The sequence below is a fragment of the Phasianus colchicus genome, chromosome 6, assembly GCF_987193195.1.
Source record: "Phasianus colchicus chromosome 6, bPhaCol1.hap1.1, whole genome shotgun sequence".
In the NCBI taxonomy this organism is placed as follows: Eukaryota; Metazoa; Chordata; class Aves; order Galliformes; family Phasianidae; genus Phasianus; species Phasianus colchicus.
Genome location: NC_143441.1, coordinates 26,411,005 through 26,430,825, shown reverse-complemented (window position 1 = coordinate 26,430,825; position 19,821 = coordinate 26,411,005). Strand labels below are relative to the sequence as shown.

At 37.4% G+C, this 19,821-nt stretch overlaps 1 long non-coding RNA gene across 5 annotated transcripts in view; it reads right to left on the bottom strand.

Annotated features, from left to right (window-relative positions):
* The window catches only part of LOC149917504 (uncharacterized), a 58,694-nt gene extending 39,273 nt beyond the window's left edge, over positions 1-19,421 (bottom strand). For 3 of the 5 annotated variants that reach the window (XR_016467500.1, XR_016467499.1, XR_016467497.1), the window contains exons 1-3: positions 19,353-19,421; positions 16,143-16,256; positions 8,186-8,396 (exon numbers count right to left, since the gene is read on the bottom strand). This is a non-coding gene — a long non-coding RNA (uncharacterized LOC149917504). Of the gene's footprint in view, positions 1-8,185; positions 8,397-16,142; positions 16,257-17,601; positions 17,744-19,352 lie in introns of all 5 variants that reach the window. The other 2 variants (XR_016467498.1, XR_016467501.1) reach the window with 2 other exon arrangements.
* Between the last annotated feature and the right edge of the window lie 400 nt (positions 19,422-19,821).

Sequence of the window (19,821 nt, the reverse complement as noted above, 5' to 3'; positions counted from 1 at the left end):
GCTAGCTTTGATCCAGACATCTATATGTGAATGCCAGCTGTATGCATGTAATCTTTCAACACAGTTATATCACTGGAAACAATGGAACAGGTTTTCCAGAGATGCTGTGGATGCCCCATCACTGGAAGTGCTCAAGGTGAGGCTGGATGGGACACTTAGCAATCTGATCTATGCGTGGCAACCCTACCTATGGCAGAGGGTTGGAACTAGATGAACCTTAATGTTCCTTCCAACCCAACTCATTCTACGATTCTTTGAAATTATGAAGAAAAATGAATTCATAATTACAGAATCGTAGAATCACAGAACGGCCAGGGTTGGAAGGGACCTCAAGGATCATGAATCTCCAACCCCCCTGCCACATGCAGGGCCACCAACCTCCCCATTTAATACTAGACCAGGCTGCCCAGGGCAGGTTCAAATATTGTAAAATATTTGACAATATCTGAGTAAAAGGTCCTATATATATGAACTTACTATCATCATTATCATTACTCATATATACAAGTAAACTGTAGCACGTAGTAACTTTCTCAAGATTATTCATCAAACTGTGAGCACAACTGGGAAAAGTAGAACTCAGCCACGAGACACACTTTATTATTAACAAGGCAGTGTATTTTGAGAGATGGAAGGCATTAGTGAGGGCACTGATACAACACTGTCCAACATGAACTACAAATCTGCTACTTTCTTTCCTTCATTTCCTCATTTTTCTGGCAGAAACATTTTTTCTAAGCTTTTATATTTCTCTTGTAATATAGTGCTTCAAAACAAGCGCGTTGGAAAGTTAAAGTGCAGGAAGATCAATGAAGCTTTTTAAATGGTTTCTAAAAATGTGATAAATCTTTCCTCTAGTTTCTTCTGTAATAAGCACAATGTTTAGCAAAGTAGTTAAAGCAATTTTGGGTTCCTGTAAATCTGACTTAAGCTATTCTAGCATTAATATGGAGTAAAACATTAAAGAATTAGAGACGTACATCTTAGCAACTTTGAGAGCTGAATTATTCATAACTGATAAGCATATTGTAAGGCACTCAAAGTATTTATTTTTTGTCTTAATTATGGCTAAGAAAATGCATAAGTAAAATAGTTCTAGCCTCTGATATGTAATCAATTTTTGGTAAGGTAGCGTGCAAATTTCTAACTGCAAGCCAGGTATATATGATATTTTAATAGAATGTTAGTGCACATTAAAAAAAAAAAAAAAAAAAAAGCAACAGAAAAACAGCAGCAAGGATGGGGATCAGCAAGGGACACTGGCATTCTGCATTACCTGCACTTCAGTATGTTTGTATCACAGCTCTGCAGTTGTTCCAGCTATCTTTTGGTCACTGCGTGCAGAGATGCTATTAAATACAGTTAAAGTAACACTATTTTGCAGACTATGTCATATGGTTTCCATAGCACCAAATCACCTAAATAGTATGAATTTGTTAACATATTTTATGACTGAGCTTTGTTAATGAATATTAAACATATTTTAATAAAGTTAAAACAAAAAACAAAAAACAAAACACCTCAACATGCTAGGCTTAATAGGTAACTGTTGGAAAACTAAAATGCTTTTCTGGGCTTGAAAACAGTCATCTGCCTGTTTGTTACTGTGTGAATATGAATATTCTGATGAAACTGGTGTTGCTTTCTATTGCTCTCTGTTACTCAGTGTTTTCAGAGCCTGGGAACAGATGGCACACCACCTGACTGCACACTCTAATGTAAGATTCATTGTGCTTCACAGGAAATCAAAGATCAAGCAACATTGCAGAAGGTGAAGCAGCACCTCAGCAACCAGCAACACAGTATGATACATTCAAGTGGTGGAGTGAGAAAGTAGAAAGAGAGAGAAGGGGAGAGAAAGAGGGAGAATAGAAGACAGAATGACTTAGCTTAGTTCCTGTGTTGTTGTTGTTGTTGTTTCTTCTTCTTTCTTCTTTTCTGTTTGTTTGTTTCCTTTCTGAGTAAAGAACTAGTCAAGCTCCAAAGAAAAAACTTAAATCCTTAGGTTGTCAGAGAACTTTAGTACTGAGAATCAAAATTTGAACACTTAGAAGCAAAAGGGTTATTTGATTGGCTTGTTTTCTTCAATTTCAATATTGGAAAAAAAAAAAAGTCTGATTGTAATACTAACATGACCAAAAATATTTAAAAGCTCTTTCAAAATTTTGAATGGTTTTATAGCTGTGAAGAATTACAATTACTAGTAACCTACCTCTCTCTACTTGTTAGTTATTCATCATATGCAACCTTCCTTCTCTCACTTTTTCCCAACTTTCTTTGCCTGTACTTAGGGCTGGACTACTCCTTTAAGGAAACCCAGAGTTCACGGATATATTGTAATATACAAAAAAAGAAGCCATTCTCTTCCCCAAACCCCAAGCTTTATCAAATCAACATGAGGAATTAAGCATCAGATTGATGGCCTTCCTCTTAAACACATCCCATCCCTAAATCTTCTGGATGAAATCTGCGAGCACATTGTCTTGGGTGCCTCTACCATTGCCAATTCCTGACACTGATACAATTCCACAAGAAAACCAGGGGTCATGCTTACACACTTACAAGAGCATTTGTAGGACCCCAAAACTCCTCCTAGTTCAGCTGGTATTTTCAGGTACACAGTACCTGCACCAAGCAGAGCACACAGCAGCCTTCACATTACTTGCTAGAGACAGGTGCCAACCCGAAGGGATCATCCCATACTTTCTCACTGCTCAAATATTCAGGATTTTGCAGAACTCTATATCCTTAAAACATATGTACCCCCTGCCTCCTTGCATCTAGGTCTGATCTAAATCTAAATAAAATCAATAGAAAAGTTGTTTTATGTTCAATTTTAAGTTTACCGAAGGAAACCAATGATTATGATAAGCATACCAACAGCACAACTGTCTACACATCCCCTGTATTTCCAGGTATTTTATAAATCCTGTGGCTTAATCATCCAATACGTCATTCACTTTGTGCCCAAGCAAATGAACTATATGCCACCATATTCATATTAGGAAAAAAGATAAAATAATTAATTTCTGACTACACTATTGTAAACCCCTCAGACACAGTCTACTTTCAATGAACTGGAGCTGATGGCTTATTTGTTGTGCTCAGTGCTGTGCAAGTGCTTCACTGCTGTAGCTGGAGGAAAAACACTGCACTATGATTGTACCTTACCTTTGTCGAGTACCGTTAATCAGTTGTGCCTTTCAAATGATCCCTGCCCTTCCTTACTTTCTTTCCAATGGTACAGGCCTAAGCTATGTGTTAGACTACAATGTTTATACATTTCAAACAGACAGACCTAGGACATTTTACAGCATGGTCTATTTTGGCCTTTGTCTCTATGTGTAACAACGATAGTGGAAATTGCAATGACACAGATTTTAGTTTGATTATCAAATACTGGAGGAACTCTTCACACACACACAAAAAAAAAACAGCTTAAAGAGAATGATTATTTCCAGATGGGTTATTGCTTTTTGACAGGGAATAACTAAAGCAATACTTTTGCTGCAAAAAAAACAGCAGGCTTGTCACTCTGCATATAGAATCAACTTCTTGTTACCAATACACGTTACCTTACTATGTTTTTGTTTGTTTGTTTCACTTCAAATATAGTGTAAATTTTTCAAGTATATAATGTGTAATTTCAAATGTGTAAATTTAAACTAGCGGATTCACTGATCACTCTAATTCATTTTTATATTACTTACATTAATAAAGTCATTTTTAAATTCTGAAGTCACTGCAGTTAGTTCAACTCTTGTAGCTGAGTATGACATGAAATAAGATAAAATAATTTTGCTTCAATTTTGTTAATAACTTACAAAGAAAAATACTTAACTATACTTTCTGATAAAAACCAAAGGGTACTAATCAAAGATGATAGTAAGTTTGGATAGGAAATACATATCAATACAGTTGACACCTTTTTACTTATGTTCTACCTTACTTTGCAATTATAGTAGCATGTTTTTAATATTCAGTATAGATACTTTATCACAGAATTGTAAGGGTTCAAAGTGACCTCTGGAGATCACCCAACTCCCCTGCTAAAGCAGGATCCCTACAGTAGGTTGCACAGGAAAGCATCCAGAGAAGGAGCCTTCAAAACCTCACTGAGTAGCTTGTTTCAGTGCTCTGTCACCCTCAAAGTAAAGACATTTTTCCTTATGTTTGCTTGGAAGTAACTATGTTCCAGTTTGTGCCCACTGTCCCTTTATTCTGTTGCTGGGAACCACTGGAAAGAGCCTGGCCCTATCCACTTGACTCCCACCCCTTAGATATCTATGAGCATTGATAAGATCCTCCCTCATTCTCCTCGTCTCCAGGCTGAACTGTCTGAGCTCTCTTAGCTTTTCATCAAAAGAGAGAAGCTTCAGGCTCCTAATAATCTTTGTGACCCTCCACTCATTTCTAGCAGGATAACTCCTAACCTGCTGTGATGCATGCAGTTGTTCTGTCCCAGTCTAGGGCTCTGCACTTGCCTTTGCTGAACTTCATAAGGTTCCTCTCTGCCCAGCTCTCCAGCATGTTCAAGTCTAACTGAATGGCAGCACAGCCTTCTGGTGTGTCAGCCACTCCTCTTAGCTTCATATAATCAACAAACTTGATGAGAGTGCACTCTATGCCTTCACCCAGGCCACTGATAAAAGAAGTTGAACAGAACTGGATCCAGTGCTGTTCTTGGGAATACCACTAGCTACAGGCCTCCAACTAGATTCTATGCTGCTGATCATGACACTGAGTTCTACCACTCAGTTCTCAACCCATCTCACTGTTCACTTTGCTATCCCACACTTTCTAAGCTTACTTACAAGGATGTTATGGGAGATAGTGTCAGAAGCCTTTCTTAAGTATCCATTTTTGATAGCGAAGCTGGAGAGTGGGGACAGAAGCAGAGCCCCACTTTTGTAGGTCACCAGGGACCAAGGTGCCTGCTTCTCAGTATTGTCCACTGCTGGTGTATGATTCTTAAACAACCTATCTTTCCCTCTTTCAGCACCTCTAATAGCACAAAGCCTTTCCACTGCTTCTTGCAGCTCAGCATATTGTAAAAGATCACCCAGCTGTGTGCACCTTGTTCAGCTACAAGGCTCTTGGTGCAAATGGTGCCTGAATCGAAGACTCCTTTCTTACCAGTTCTATCTGGGTGACTGTATCTGGCATCTCCAGGGATTTCCCTGAAGGACACCGGATTTAACCCTCTGGCAAATGCCCACCACCATACTGGATGAGATCAGGAATGCTTCCCCTACTTGTGAACCTGCAAGCAAAGTACAGCACCCTGTCTGTGCAAACAGCTGTGACACAATGCTACTCCCAGATGGGAAGAAAACAGACCGCCTTATTCCCTCCCTGAGCACACTGCTGTGCCAACTGCCAAGCTACACCCTACAGACATGCCTTATTTGCCATCCTGATCACCACATTCCTGGAAGTTGCCTATGTGTGGGGGGTTATGCTATCACTCCTAGCAATTCTCCCTCTCATGTCAAAAACATGGGATTGTTAGGTCATATTCAAATCACTGTGCCTTCTCCTCTTTATCACTGCCTTCCTTTCTTCTTACCTGTACTGGTGTTTCTGTCACCAAAGAATGAGCTAGATATGGAGCTGAGCCAGCAGAATACCACCTTATTTTAAGGGTTGATAGGCAGGTTTGTAAAGCCTAAGAGCTACCTGAGCACACTGAGCTACCAAGTAAACACACACACCAAAGATTTCAAGCTTACCTGTGAATCTGCAGGAATTCATTCCTCATGTAAGTGTACAGCCTGCTGTTTCAGTAACAAATATGAAGGGGAATAGGAGGAACACTTTCAGAAAATCAAAAGTTAAGTTTAAAATTATATCTGCTTTGACATTGACCAGTTTTCCAAAAGTGTTGTTCATAACACCTTGTTTAATTCTACCAGCATATCTGAGCTTATGCCTATTAGGATGCCTTATAAATAAGTATATGCTCTTTAACCAGACTCATTAAAAATCTATGGATTCTGAAGGATATCAGTAACTTAAATATTGAGTCAGGATCCCAAGTCACCTTTGCTGTGGTTTAACCTGGCAGGCAGCTTAGCACCACACAGTCATTCACTGTCATAAACACAATCCGCCCAAGCAGTGGCTGCCTTCCCAGCCAACTCCCTACAGCCTTACAGCCTTTGCATGATGTCACAAGGTATGGAAATCCCCTTGGCCAATCCAGGCCAGCTGTCCTGGCTCCAACCTCTTCCTTCCCCCACCCCAGGTCCCTGTGGGTGCCATAATGACAGCATGAAAAGCTGAAACATCCTCTGCTGTACGCAGCACTGCTCAGAAATAACCAAAACATCGGTGTGCTATCAACACTGTTTTTCCCAAATCCAAAACATAGCATCAGACCAGACAGAATTTGAAAAATCAACTCTATCACAGCTGAAACCAGCACAGCTTTCTTAAAAGCAAAAACTTTTAGAAAGCTGCTGCAAAAGACTGGACTGTTCATCACCAAGCTGAGAAACTTTCAAGAGGAAACTTATTTACTTTTTTCTCTTCTTACCAGAATTATATTTATTATCACTGCAAAGCAGTCTGCACATATCAGGTTTCAAATGAATACAGGACTGGACTTGGCAAGAAGAAGTTGTGCAGTTGTCACAAGCAGGGCTCTGTATTCAGTCCAGAGTGCTCCTTCTGCTTCATTTTTTGTTTGTACACATAGCAAGGCTGAAGCATAGGATTAACAGATTTCACTTTTTAGGAAACTGAAAATAACATTAAAAAACAATAGAGAGAATTGAGAGATTCTTTCACAGGTATATAGTACAATACTGCATCTAATCTTGATGCCAGAGAACTTTGATTATAAAGTTCTTTCTCAAAGTACTACTGCATAGGCTGAAGAGATCAAACTAATGAAGAATTTTCAATGAGAGTATTTTAGAAATTTTGATAGGAAATAATAACTGGTTCTCCTAATCTGAAGTTACTGTTTGATCATCTTTACAACAGCGTAGCTAAAGCCAACATAGGAATTATAAAGAGTAAGTGAATCCAAAAAATGAACTTTCTGCATCCAGAGACGCTTTACAGTTCTTCGCTATTATCTTTTTGACACTCCATGGTGTAAAAAATATTGAAAACTCCAGTATTTAACCCTCATGAATCTTCACATTCCCTTTTCTAACGACTTCCACTTTCCCGCTTCCCTGCTACTATTATCTTTGCCTTCTCTGTCCTCCTAGCTTTCAACTGGTAATTTTTCCTGTCCTGCCCACCTGTCTTGCATGACTTACACAGATTTCCTATCTTCTTTCATATATACCTCATCATCCACACCTTATTTGTCTTTCTCAGACAAATATTATCTCACTCCAAATATTTGTCCTTCACTCAATCAAACCAAATAGCCTATCTCATACCCTGGCCAAACCCAGAAAACAACAGCAAAAGCACACCACTATTCTCACTGACAGAAGGGATTGTGCACACATAGGTTTCCACCTACATGTCACCATGCATGTTAACACTGTAGACCAGATCAGCTCTGCTTCTGTTAGGTTTAATCAGTTCCTTATAGCCATTGGTCCAGAACACCAATCAGGCAAGGATTCAACACACTACATCAGTCCCCAAGGAGATTTGCTGCCATCTAGGCATTATCAGCTAGTAGCAATCTCTATCTCCTAGGAGGCAGTGAGGAACCTCAGCACTTCTGGTTATAGTATCTTTGTTTTGGCCCTCATGTTGAAATGCCAAATGAGTGCTACCATGCTGCCAGATACTAGGTGCAGCATATACATCATTCATGACTCACATATTTTTTATTGCTTGAACCAGAACACAGGAAGGTGAGGACTTCAGAAGACTATTCTGTGTATTTTTAAAATTTATTAAATTTTAGGATGGTATGATCTCTTTTCTACATTTTTCCTCCCAGAAGAAATTACAGTAAATGAATATGGGGTCTGTTGACAAACAGACTAATGTTTCAGGAGCCACTGGAACATACCTAATGTTGCCTCATACGAGTGCAGATAGATTGAGGCCTCAAAACCAGAAAACAGTAAACATAGAGAAGTTGCCCGTTTCTTTGTCTCAAGATTTCTCTACAGACAGCTCAGCAGCACTGCCTTTGTAAAGGAGGGGTGAATTTTATCTATAGAGAATTGATGGAAATCACAATACCAAAAAGAAAAGACCTCACCTCCTTGAGAAAACATGAGCTTCTTCAGAATAAATCCAGATGAGAGACTGTTGCTCCAGCTTCTTCTCATTCCAGCATGTTAACAGCCTTTGTAACTTTCTGCCGTTCAAATGCACAATTGCTCAACAAGGAACTTCTGCTTCATGACCTCTAAGACATGGCAGCGCTGCAAGCCTGACTTATGTTCATATTTCAGACAACACTGTTACAGCTAGAGAGAATGGATATGATAATGAAAGGTCATGACAACTTGCTGGTGTTGTTGTTGTTATAAGTAATTTTCATACTGTCCTTGGAAGTTATAAGCAGAAAATAGCAACCAATAAGTCATTTTTCTGGAAGTGTTTACCTTCTGGAAATCAAGATTTAAGTCTTGAATTTTCTTGTTATGTTGCCAGTCTGTTCACAGAGCAGAGTGGTTACTTGCCAACTTTGTTTCTTGGAGAATAATGAAGTAAAGCAGCTGAACATCAGAAACAGAGCTCATGATGAGCTTGTCATTTGAGTTTAACAGCAGGGGCCCTGCACTTGGTAATCATTACTACTGCCTAATCTACTGCATGTTTTCTTAGTCAGTAGGGATTACAGCAATAGTGCTTCAGACATCTATTAGGAATAGAGCTAAAAAGGAATCATGAAAATTATGTGTAAAAATAAGAATGTATAATATTACACGTTAATTTTTTTTTTGCTGAATGTTGTTGGCCTAGAAAACATACTGCTTGTTGGACTCCAACCTTTGAGATTTAATTGTAGACATTAACAGCAAAACATAGAGACAGGGTTTTTGAGGCTTCTATAAATTTAGAAACTCATTGAGAACACTTGCCCACATAGGGGGAAGTTTTCTAAGTTACATGCTAGTGATTGGGCTGCATGATTGCCAACAACATTAATAGGAATTATTCTTGTCTCTGAAAATATCAGCCTAACTTTGCAATAAAGTAATTTCCTCCACTACTGGCTTAAACACTTCATGCCATATTTCTGACCTCAGTTACTTATTTGAAATCCAAGGTTGTTTTTTGGATTGGTTTGTAATGAATCAGAGCCTGCAGGCAGGAGAAACAATTACTCAATACAATTCAGAGACAACCAGTACATCCAGGGCTAATATTGTCTGTTTCTAATATATGCTTTTCTACCACTCCACGAATAAAGCACCAGTAGGGGACATTATGTGCATTATAAATAGAAAGCCTAGGAAATATCTTCAATGACACACACACACAAAGTATCAACTAAGGAAATTGCAAGAGGAATGAAACCAATAAAGATTCATTTCCGGCCCTTTTCCATGGAGGCTGGCAGAGCTGTTCAGTATGACATACAAGGAGGCTAAAATGACAGATGCCAGCTTTGCATTCCAGAAAGACTTGTACCTCTTGGGACACTGTGGCTTACCACCACATCGCAGTGAACCAGACATTGGTCCACTGGCCCACCACAACAATCCAAGTGGCTGTGAGAGTCCATTTTGCTGGTTTAGAAAAAAGTTAACTAAGTTTCAACGGCTCTGACAGACCAGGAAAGAAAGGTTTTGAGAGCTCATTAGGAATGGGGCCAAGAACCATACATTAGAACTTATTACAGTTCCAAATGGGTGAAAATTTGAAACAAAACTACTCATACAATATAATAGTAAATCTTTTTTTCGGTGGTACTACAAGTGAAGCTATTTGTTTCTGATCACTTAATTTCACTATGATACTGCATTACAGAAAGCAAAGGAGAAGTTAGCAAATATTTTTCCTTCTATGGATCTTATGTCTAGTTTGTTTATGCCTCATAGAGCCATGTGATAACCTCCTGGTGTCTTTGGATTTCTGAAAATGCTGTAAGAAGCTGGGATAACTGGAATTCCACTTTCCAACCTGGACAAGAGAAATGCTCTAAACTGTCTAGGCAGAGTGAATGTGAGCTGTTTGAACAATCATTACCATGACGCTAAGACAGAATATTATTTAATGTTAAACTCATCTGAAAATAAATTTTACTTAATTAAAATTTTATCGTACCATAATGATACACATAGTTTTGATTTCACCACTTCTTGCAAAAATTTATTCATTCTGTGTGTGACAATTGCATTTTTTCCAGCAGAATTAGCATGTTAATGAAAAATATCTGACTAGATATAGTTTAAATCCTATAAGATTTTGAGCCTCTATAGTGCTGAGCATCCTTGCCTTTGACCATGAAACAAATACTTAAACATAAATATGCTTAAATTTAAATACAAGAACAGTCCAGAATTATACTGTACCTGCATTTTTTACAATCCACTCTGGTCTCCATTTGACCTGATACTTCCCCACTAGTGGAAGTACTAGGCTACAACACATCCAGGTCCCCTAATTAACCACAGGAACCTGTTCAAGCCACAGATGCTCCCTTATTGCCTGTGTATAAATATTCGTCACAATGAAAGCCAGATTAATCATGCAGATTAAGGCACATGCTTGAGAAGGAAGAGCACAGGTTGCACCTCAGGGCACGTTCACAAAATAGCTTAAAACGTTTACAATGTAAGACATTTCCCAATCATCTTCAGTACATCTTTATGTTAAACTACACTAAAATATATGTCTTTTTCTGATTAGGGGAAGCAATAACAGACATTGTCCCTGATGCAGTTTGGGATGTGTTGAGAAAGGTTGCCCAAGTATTCTTGTAACTGCCAGGAAAACAACAAAATAAGACAAAACAGAAGTCATAATGCCACAACCAAAACCTTCACCTAAGAACAACAAAGCTGCAAGGGCTGCTCCAAAACCAATACTTCTTATTTCATTATATTGGCCCACAGTATCAGGAATGGATGTTGATGGTATGATAGTAGAGGTTGAACACCCCTACCTGTATTCCCTTACATTTTATTCTCGTGCAACAGACAGCAGCAGAGGGGCAGTCTGACAAAATGGTGTCTGACGTGGAAGCGCATACAAAGCAAAGGAGGGGAACTTAATTCCTCCATACAGGAAAAAAAATGGCATCCGTCAACATTCACTGATATCCACTGAGAATTTATGGAGACCAAACCAGTGGATGTGAACACAGTGAGGCAGCAGGTGGTGTGTTTCAACCGTGGCAACAGCGGGTCACTTCTGATGGTGCAGATTTTTTACACAGGCTCTCATTCATTGCTAGTGAAAATGCATAGCTAAAGACGGTGCCCATGTTGAAAAGTAGCGTTCTGTAGCTAAGAGTTTTCTCTCTAAAGGAGTGTTATTGTGCTCTTTGTATCCATTTTAGCTTCCACGGAAAACAAATAGGAGGCATTACTTTCAGAGCAGCCCACATACATTGCAGTGAAAGAGACACAGAGACAGGTTTTATCAGATGTACTGCAGACATGGCTAAACCAGGAAAAACAGTGAGGCTCAGTTGAGGCTGAGATACACCCAAGAGAACAAACAGTCAAAGGGGTCATAGATTATCGATCAGACAGGAGCAATTTCTCCAGTGCACACAGTTACTTGGAATTGAAAGAAGGTCCTGTATTTATTATGCTGTTCAGCAAAACATCAATTCAAGAAAATTAGAGAATTGGCAAGAATTAGAAGTTAGTAGCAAGCTAGCAGTACTAAATTTGTCTGCTGGGAAATTTGCCTTCTGTCAGTTTCCCAACTGGAAAACTGTGAAATTGCAAGTTAACTAGACTGAGCAAAGAAGAACCAGCATTTCCAAAGGGGGACGTTGCCTTGTACCGGCTGATGAAAGACTAGATCTTTGGTCTTCAGTCTTTCTACAGTATGTTATTTATGGTGTTCTCTCATGTCAGTCCTTTTATCTCATCAGGTTTCACATGAATTATTCACAGAAGCTCTGGCTATATGATTTGATTGCTCTTCTAGAATGTATGTTAAATTTAGTTATGCTGCACTTTTCTTAGTGAAACCTTATTACTGAAACTCTCAGTTTAGGAAGATTCAGTCCCCTCCTCCCACTTTCCAACTGTACTTTTTTGTTGTGCTTTTTTTTTTTTTTTTAATAATCAGAACATCACCAGCATAGTGCTAGACAGATCCTCCATTTATACTCTGAGGATGCATTTTCATCTAGGTTTTCACCTCTCAAAAGGTCTTGAATGTCTTGAACTGTGTTCTATTCAAGCGTATTTCTTGTAGGATGCCAGCTGCTTTCCTGGCATTAGGCATGAACATTGCTGCTAAATTATGCTCTCTAACACAGTGGCTGACATCCTGAATGCAATCTTTATAACCCTGACCCCTCGTCTGAATTGAGAGGCATGATGTGGATTATTCCTGTTCTGGACTATTCTTTCTCATTTTCACTTGTATTGCATTAGGTGACTGAACTAATTGCTGTGACTCAAAAATGTCACAATTTTGTACCTATGGGTTTGCTATGTTCCTTCCAGGCAACTGGCATTGTGATTAATGTCATACGAGGAAGGTTTTGAAATAAGAATGAATTTAAAATATTCTTTCTAACAGTGAAACAAGAAGGTTATTTGGAAGATCTCTCTTCAAATGTCTGCCTAATGAAAATTGTATAGTGACATATAAACATTTTGTATCCTTTTCTGCTCATATTTTCTGGACTATAACCTAAAGACAGAAAAATATGCCCTCTGTGAAAAGAGAAAAGCCTTTTTGCATAATCACCCACTGAAATGAGGGTGGTCAATAAATTGTTTGTGAAACTTAAGACTTAACTCAAGTGTCTTCACCTCTGACATTAGTGGTGCTTTACATAGCTGAATTTTCTATGCAGACAAATCTTGAAGCTTCTTTTTCTGACCCAAACAGTGTGGAAAACATAGCACTTCACAACACCTTCAGTCAGGAGTGCCTTACAAGAGAACGGATATACAAAGGAAATGAATGATTCACATTAATTACAGTAGTGCTTAAACATTTTGATTATGTTGGAGTTTGAGTGCTTATGTTGTCCAGGATTAGCAAGATGAAGAAACAGTGTTCTTATTGGGAATGCCACCTGTAACTAACTTTCTTTTAAATGATTCAATAAAACTTTCTTTTGTTTATAATTTCAGTTTGAAATCAAGAACATCTACAACCCCAAGCATCAATGCTCTTCAATATCTAATTTCACAGTTTTCTTAACACATATCTCATGTTATTTATTATAGTCAGTGTCATCCCAACACCTTTGTCTATTCTTGCTATATTTTAAATGGCTTAGCTGGCAAGCCATCAATCATAAAACTTGAAACATATTTTAACTTCAAGTAAGATCAGTTTAGAAAGAAAACAAGTCTTGTATGGCCTAATTGAGTACATTACTCACACCTCTAAGTGATAAATGCCTGTTCTGGAAAAGAAAACTTGATTTTTGGAGTTCTGATATATCTGATATTATCAATAGTCAGAAACAAAAATTTCAGTTTCTTTATGGCCTAGAGCCATGCAAGCTTTTGATAATTCTAGTACTTTTAATACAGGAAAGCCTCTTCAGAACTGAGTTTCAGTGTCCAGAAGCATCTCCTTTGCTTAATCAAATGTAAGGTTTTTTATTTGTTGTTGTTGTTGTTATATTTCAGTCACAAGGTGAATGGAGAAACGATCATAAAAATCATGGAATCATTAAAGTTGGATAAGACCTCCAAGATGATCTCATCCAACTGCCCAACTACCACCAGTATATCCCCACTAAACTACGGTTCTTAGTATCACAACTACTCATTTCTTGAAACCCCCAGGAACAGCAACTCCCTGGGCAGCCTGTTCCAGTGCCTCACCACTCTTTTGAAAGAGTTTTCTCCTAACATCCAACCTGAACCTTCCCTGGCACAACTTGAGATTTACCCTCTTCCACCCTATGATGCAACTTAGTCAGAATCAAGTCAATGGTTTCATTTACTCAATATGTACTGATACCTCCCCTCCTATAAGCTATCATACACAAATATTTCTTCACTTGACTTTCTCTGAACTTGCTTCTGATGCTATACAAAAACAAAATTATTATTAAATTACAAACACACATGAATTGATCATGTGGTTCTCACTGTCTGTTAAAAAAAGTAGTACATCAATAAAAAAACTCACCATTGAAAGTTATGAAAAAATAAAAACTTCAGCTCTGTAGTGCAAGGCAAGCAAGTATTGGGGAAAACAGCAATCCTTTATAATGCAATTTTAATTAAAAATAAAATAGACAATTTTACTTATTCTGTCAAGTCAATTGTACCAGCTACATTAACCAGGTGATGCTCATTTCATTTTACAGGTAATTTATTGCAACTGCAACACTGACTCTGAGACTGTTCACAAAAATAATTTATCTTAGGTAAACACCATTTGCCACTAATGATGGGGCAAAGCAAACTTGCAGAGCATTTATGAACAGTAACATCTCTCTCTTTCAGTACACATTTGCAAACCGATCTCTGCTGTTTGCAGATGAATTAAGCATGGCTTGAAGAATCATTAAAGCCATCTGCTTTGATGAGAAAAAAACTGCTGTGATCATTTTATTGCATTGACAGAAGCTAGAGACCATTTTATGTTATTTTTTAGCATCATTTACCCTAAATTTGACATCCTGTCTAAAAAGAATGAGCATTGTCAGTTCTCAATGTACTTATTTGGAAGCACATTTTCAGAGTAGGCAGTTTATACAGGTGAGTCAAGGTATCTGTTTTGCTGGTCTCCAACAGATGGATGAGCCTGTTTTTCAATCATTAAAATCTGTAGTTACAACAAACTAAATGTTTATGAGTTCTGTGGAAAGCTTAATCTTATTCTGAAATAAGTACTAATAAGCATAAAAATATCATCAGTGTTTTAGTTACAAATTAGTTCTCATGGTCCATTTAAATATATTCTTTTCCACAGAATGCTCTCCAGTTACACAAAGGGTAACAAATCAGTAGGTTAATATAACAATTTTAATTTCCCAATACATACTTTTAAGACTAAATCCATCTCATTTATATAGAAGCAGTTTCTAATTTTCAGAATCATAATACTTCCCTTTTATAAAACCTTTTTTACATTTTAAAAACTTTCATTTCTCATGACATGCCATCTTTCTGCAGTAGGTAAAGATTCCAATTCTGATCTTCCCAGTATATCAGAGAACTTCCTTGTTAATAGGCCTGAAATACATGGTCTTTTGAATTATGTCCTAATTTTACACTAATTGAATTTTTCCCATTATTATTTTGGTCAACTTCCATTTTGATAATGTCATCTGACTTTGTGTCAACATCAGAATATATTTTGGCAGAATTTTTTCATTGTTACAGGAAAGTAATGATTGTAAATATAAACAAAATAATCCAAAGAAAATGTATACAGGAATTATACTGATAAATATAGTTGATCCTAGTGTACATTCTTTCAACATTCTTGTTGCCATCTCTCCTTTTGTCAGTTCTTTACCTGTCTTAAAAATCTGGTAATAATCTTCATTCTCTATGTCTTTGTTAATAAATGATCAATCTCATTTTGTATGTTTTACTGTGTAACTTTTCTAATTTGATATACTGGACTTGGCTGGGATAGAGTTGACTTTCTTCATAACATTTGGTAAGGTGCTGTGTTCTGGATTTATGATGAAAACAGTAACGATAACACACCAGTGTTGCAGTTGTGGCAGAGCAGTGCTTACTTTTTTTTGTTTGTTTGTTTTTCACACTGCCCTGCCAGCTAGAGGAATCTAGGGTGTGCAAGAACCTGAGAGAGAACAGAATCAGGACAACTGAACAAAAGAGGCTAAATGGATATTCCATACTATATAGTACTTGGATTTCCTTAGTAACCCTGGGACAAAGAAGGAAAGGGAGACATTCAGAGTCATGGTGACTATCTTTCTAGTTAGTAATCATTAGGATTTTATATTTTTTTTTTTCTTCAGAATGAGGTGTAAGAGTTTGAGTGTTGCAGAGAACAGTAATAGAAATGCACTTGTCAAAATCTACATTATCTGCCCTTGATCTTGTAGATGAATTAAAGATACTTACAACTAGGCCTCTCCTTCCAGAACTTGGGACCATACTCCTGCTGTGCATTAAGATCTTGAATTTTGCTTCCAAATTGTCACAACCATTGTGGTAATTGCAACAATAACATCTTACCTGGAAAGATAAGAAAAATACTCATTCAGTTTTCACGTCCCATCATCCTATTCCTTCTCTTTAAAGTGAAGTTCAGGGTTTTTTCCTTTAATTTTTTTTATTTATATAGATTTGAAGGTGCTAGGCTTTTGTTATTGTTTTGTTTCTGTTTTTATGAAAAAAATTCAGCTTTGCTTTTCTCAGTCTTCACTTTATCCTCACACATCTCAACATTAGAAGTATAAACACCTTTACTGCCTTATTCTTCCGTATTTCGTAGGCTTCGGGTCTCATATTAAGGCTCCATTAATCCTAGAATCCTTTCTTATGAGCTCCTCTCATCCTGCCCTACCTGTCCAGACTGTCACAAAAGACAACTTTTAACCTTACCTACACATTATCCGCTCTATAATGAAATTCTTTAGTTCCTCAGGCATTCAGTTTAGTAATATCTCTTCGCTTTGGAAATGAAGAATCTTCACTACAAACCTACTTTAGGTCCTTCTTTCTTTCAATCAAGTGACATAAATTTTTTAGGCAAGTTATCTTTTAATTACCAGCTCTTCTAAGACATCATTACTTAACAAGTGTAAAAGAACATTAAAAACAAATAAAGAAAAGAGAATCAACATTCATTATTTAGAACAACTTAACCTTGATTTTTTGCAGCTTTTCCTTCTGCAGCCTCTACTCAAGAACTTAAACCCTTTAGTATTTGAATTTTGGGGGTAAAAAGTATTTCAAGAGAATAAATTACATGGAATAAAGAGAATAAATTACATTGGGATGAATTAAGCACAGCATAGCCAGTCAGTCAAAAGAGGTGATTCTCCTCCTACATTCAGTGTTTGTGTGGCCTCATCTTCAATACTGTGTGCAGTTCTCAATGCCACAATATAAAAGTAATGTTAAAATACTTGAAAGTGTCCAGAGGAGGCCAGAAAAGCTTGTGAAAGGGCTGAAGGTACGTTCTATGAGGAAAAGCTGAGGACACTTGCTATTGCAAGGCAACTGCATTTCTTTCTACAACTTCCTTAGGAGGGGAGGCTCTCAGCTGTCAAGCAGTTGGACTTGATATGTGTAGTTCCTAGTTCTCTTCCAGCTGAACTACTCTATTCTGTTCTCTTCAGTTCAGTTCATTGGTCTGTGTAGATTAAAACATTAACCAAGGAATGAAGATGCAAAAATCTATGCAAACTTTGTTTTTAATTTCAAACATGTGCTGTACACTTTCCAGAACACTATACCAATATATTCAAACAGAGTCAATCTGTCAAAAAGTTCTTATTTCATAAAACCATTTATCATGTAGTAGACTATCCCATAAGCTTTTCCCACAACATTAATCCTTATCTCATTTTCACACTTTTCAACTTTTCCAAGGGTTGTTAGAACGACTGATGTTCACTTGAGCACTTCCATTTTTAAATGCTTTGACAACTTCTGATGCAGCTGTAATGTATTCATTCAGGTGACAATTTGTTCCAACACGAAGGACAACCAGTATCCTGAAACATAAGGAATGCAATCTGTATTCCATACAAACTGCTGCAAAGCTAGTGGTTCAGACAGAAATTACTAATAAGGAGCACCTGCCTTTTATGCACTTACAAATCTCAAGTTTGTTTCCCTGCATTCTTAGTCCTTTCTATATATTCTCCTAATCTTTACTGCTCCTATAACCCTTATAATTCCTTTAGTTCTACTCACAGAACAATCCTCTTGTTCTTTTCTTTACTATATTGCCATTCATTCTACTACTTTTTTCATTCTTTTGCCTCTTCAGTATTCTCTAGGGAAGCATGCATATTCCTCTACTTGCCAGTTCCCTACTTTCCCCTTGTGGTCACACACTTATACAACTTAGGGAAATCAAGAAACAAGCTCCAAAGGTCAGTAAGCTGTGAGCTTTCAGTATTTCTGGAATGCTTATCGCTCTTCCCTCAACATATACTGGAGCCACTTCGAGAAAACTGTAGTTTTCATGAAAAGCTAAATAATTAGTTATCATTTTAAAAATAATACTTTTCATTAAGGAATATCAAATCAGTGATGACTGACAAGGAACACGGCATTCCACCTATATGTGCTGGGTTAAGAGCCAAGCCCTTGGGCTCATTCATTTCTCATCTTTTCTCAGATGGTCCCGTAATTTCCATTGCTCTGCCTTCCTGTCAGAGAATATGTTTGCTGATACAAGATACAGATAGAGTTGGAAGTTGAATAGTGACATTTTTAAAAGAGTAGAATATACATGGTATGAAACAGTCAAATAGTAGAGAGCTAGGTGAGATAAACCATGTACCATATTTTTATGTCACTAATTCCATAATTTTTATGAATTCCCATGATCAGGCATACGTACTCATTCAGTGACAGCATTATGCTGTTGATCACTGAACATCTTAACTTGACTTTTAAGGTCCACTGTTGCAGTTGAGTCAAGTGCTTTGGATCAAGTTTATCCCAAAACATAGGCAGCTTTCTCACATCTTTCTTTTAAAAACTTTGCAGCTTGTAGCACATATACATATAAAACAATACAGGCTCTCAGAATTAATTAAAAGCTCTTACACAAGATTTGCATTACAGATAAACTCATCACATTACTACTATTCTGCTGTTCAGTTACTCCCTTTCAAAAGAGCTTACCCTGCCATTCCCAAAAAGAGCTGCTAAAGAGAAGATGAATACAGAAGTACAATGAAAGCCTTATGTCTGTCTTACAATAAAGATTAAGGTTCACGCATTTACAGAGAAGAGTAGCTGTTCCCTACGTATAAGTTACAAATATACAATACATAGTATACAATACACAAATAACTTTATATGCATACTAGCCAATCCCCTAATTTCACCTCATCATCAAAGCATCAGTAAATACAGTTTCTTTTTTATTCCACTATCTGATGTAATATAAATATTCTGTATTCAAGCTTATGTTAGATCCAACATTTTCCAGCTGGTTAAGAGTTTAAGATGCACTGCCAATACTTGCTGATTCACAAAGTCACGTTACTCATTCTCTTTCTGTCTGTCTTCCACATTTTCCCTACTGTTACAGTTGGCGTTACAGCTTGAAAATAGAAAGGAAACAAGCAGGGAAGGAATGCTCACCTGTATCTGAAGAACTAGATTTGCAGAAAAAGCTCCACAGAGGAGGAAACTCCAGAAAGAGAACATTCCCTGCTGGTAGTCAGACCTTAAATGGGGTCTAGGAGGGTTGGAGCCAGGCTCTGGCCACACAGGTGAATTGCCTTCACCTGCGCTCCCACAGCTCAGTCCTTGCCTCAGGTGATCAATCAGTGGTTCAGGCTGTGACTCAGCAGTTCCCATACACCTACTTCTTCTCTACTTTTTTCATCAATATTGTACAAAAGCAGCAGTCTTTTTTATGTTTGTATATTTGTTCTGGAAAAAAAATGTGTTGATGGTCCTGACAACAACTACAGTATATCTTGAAATACATTACAATTTCAGTAAAATTGAGATACTTTTCTTTCACCTTCACATCTTCTTGTTTTACAAACAAGAAACACACTGAAGCTTTATTTGATTTATTTTGAATGGCTGAATCTTCACTTCA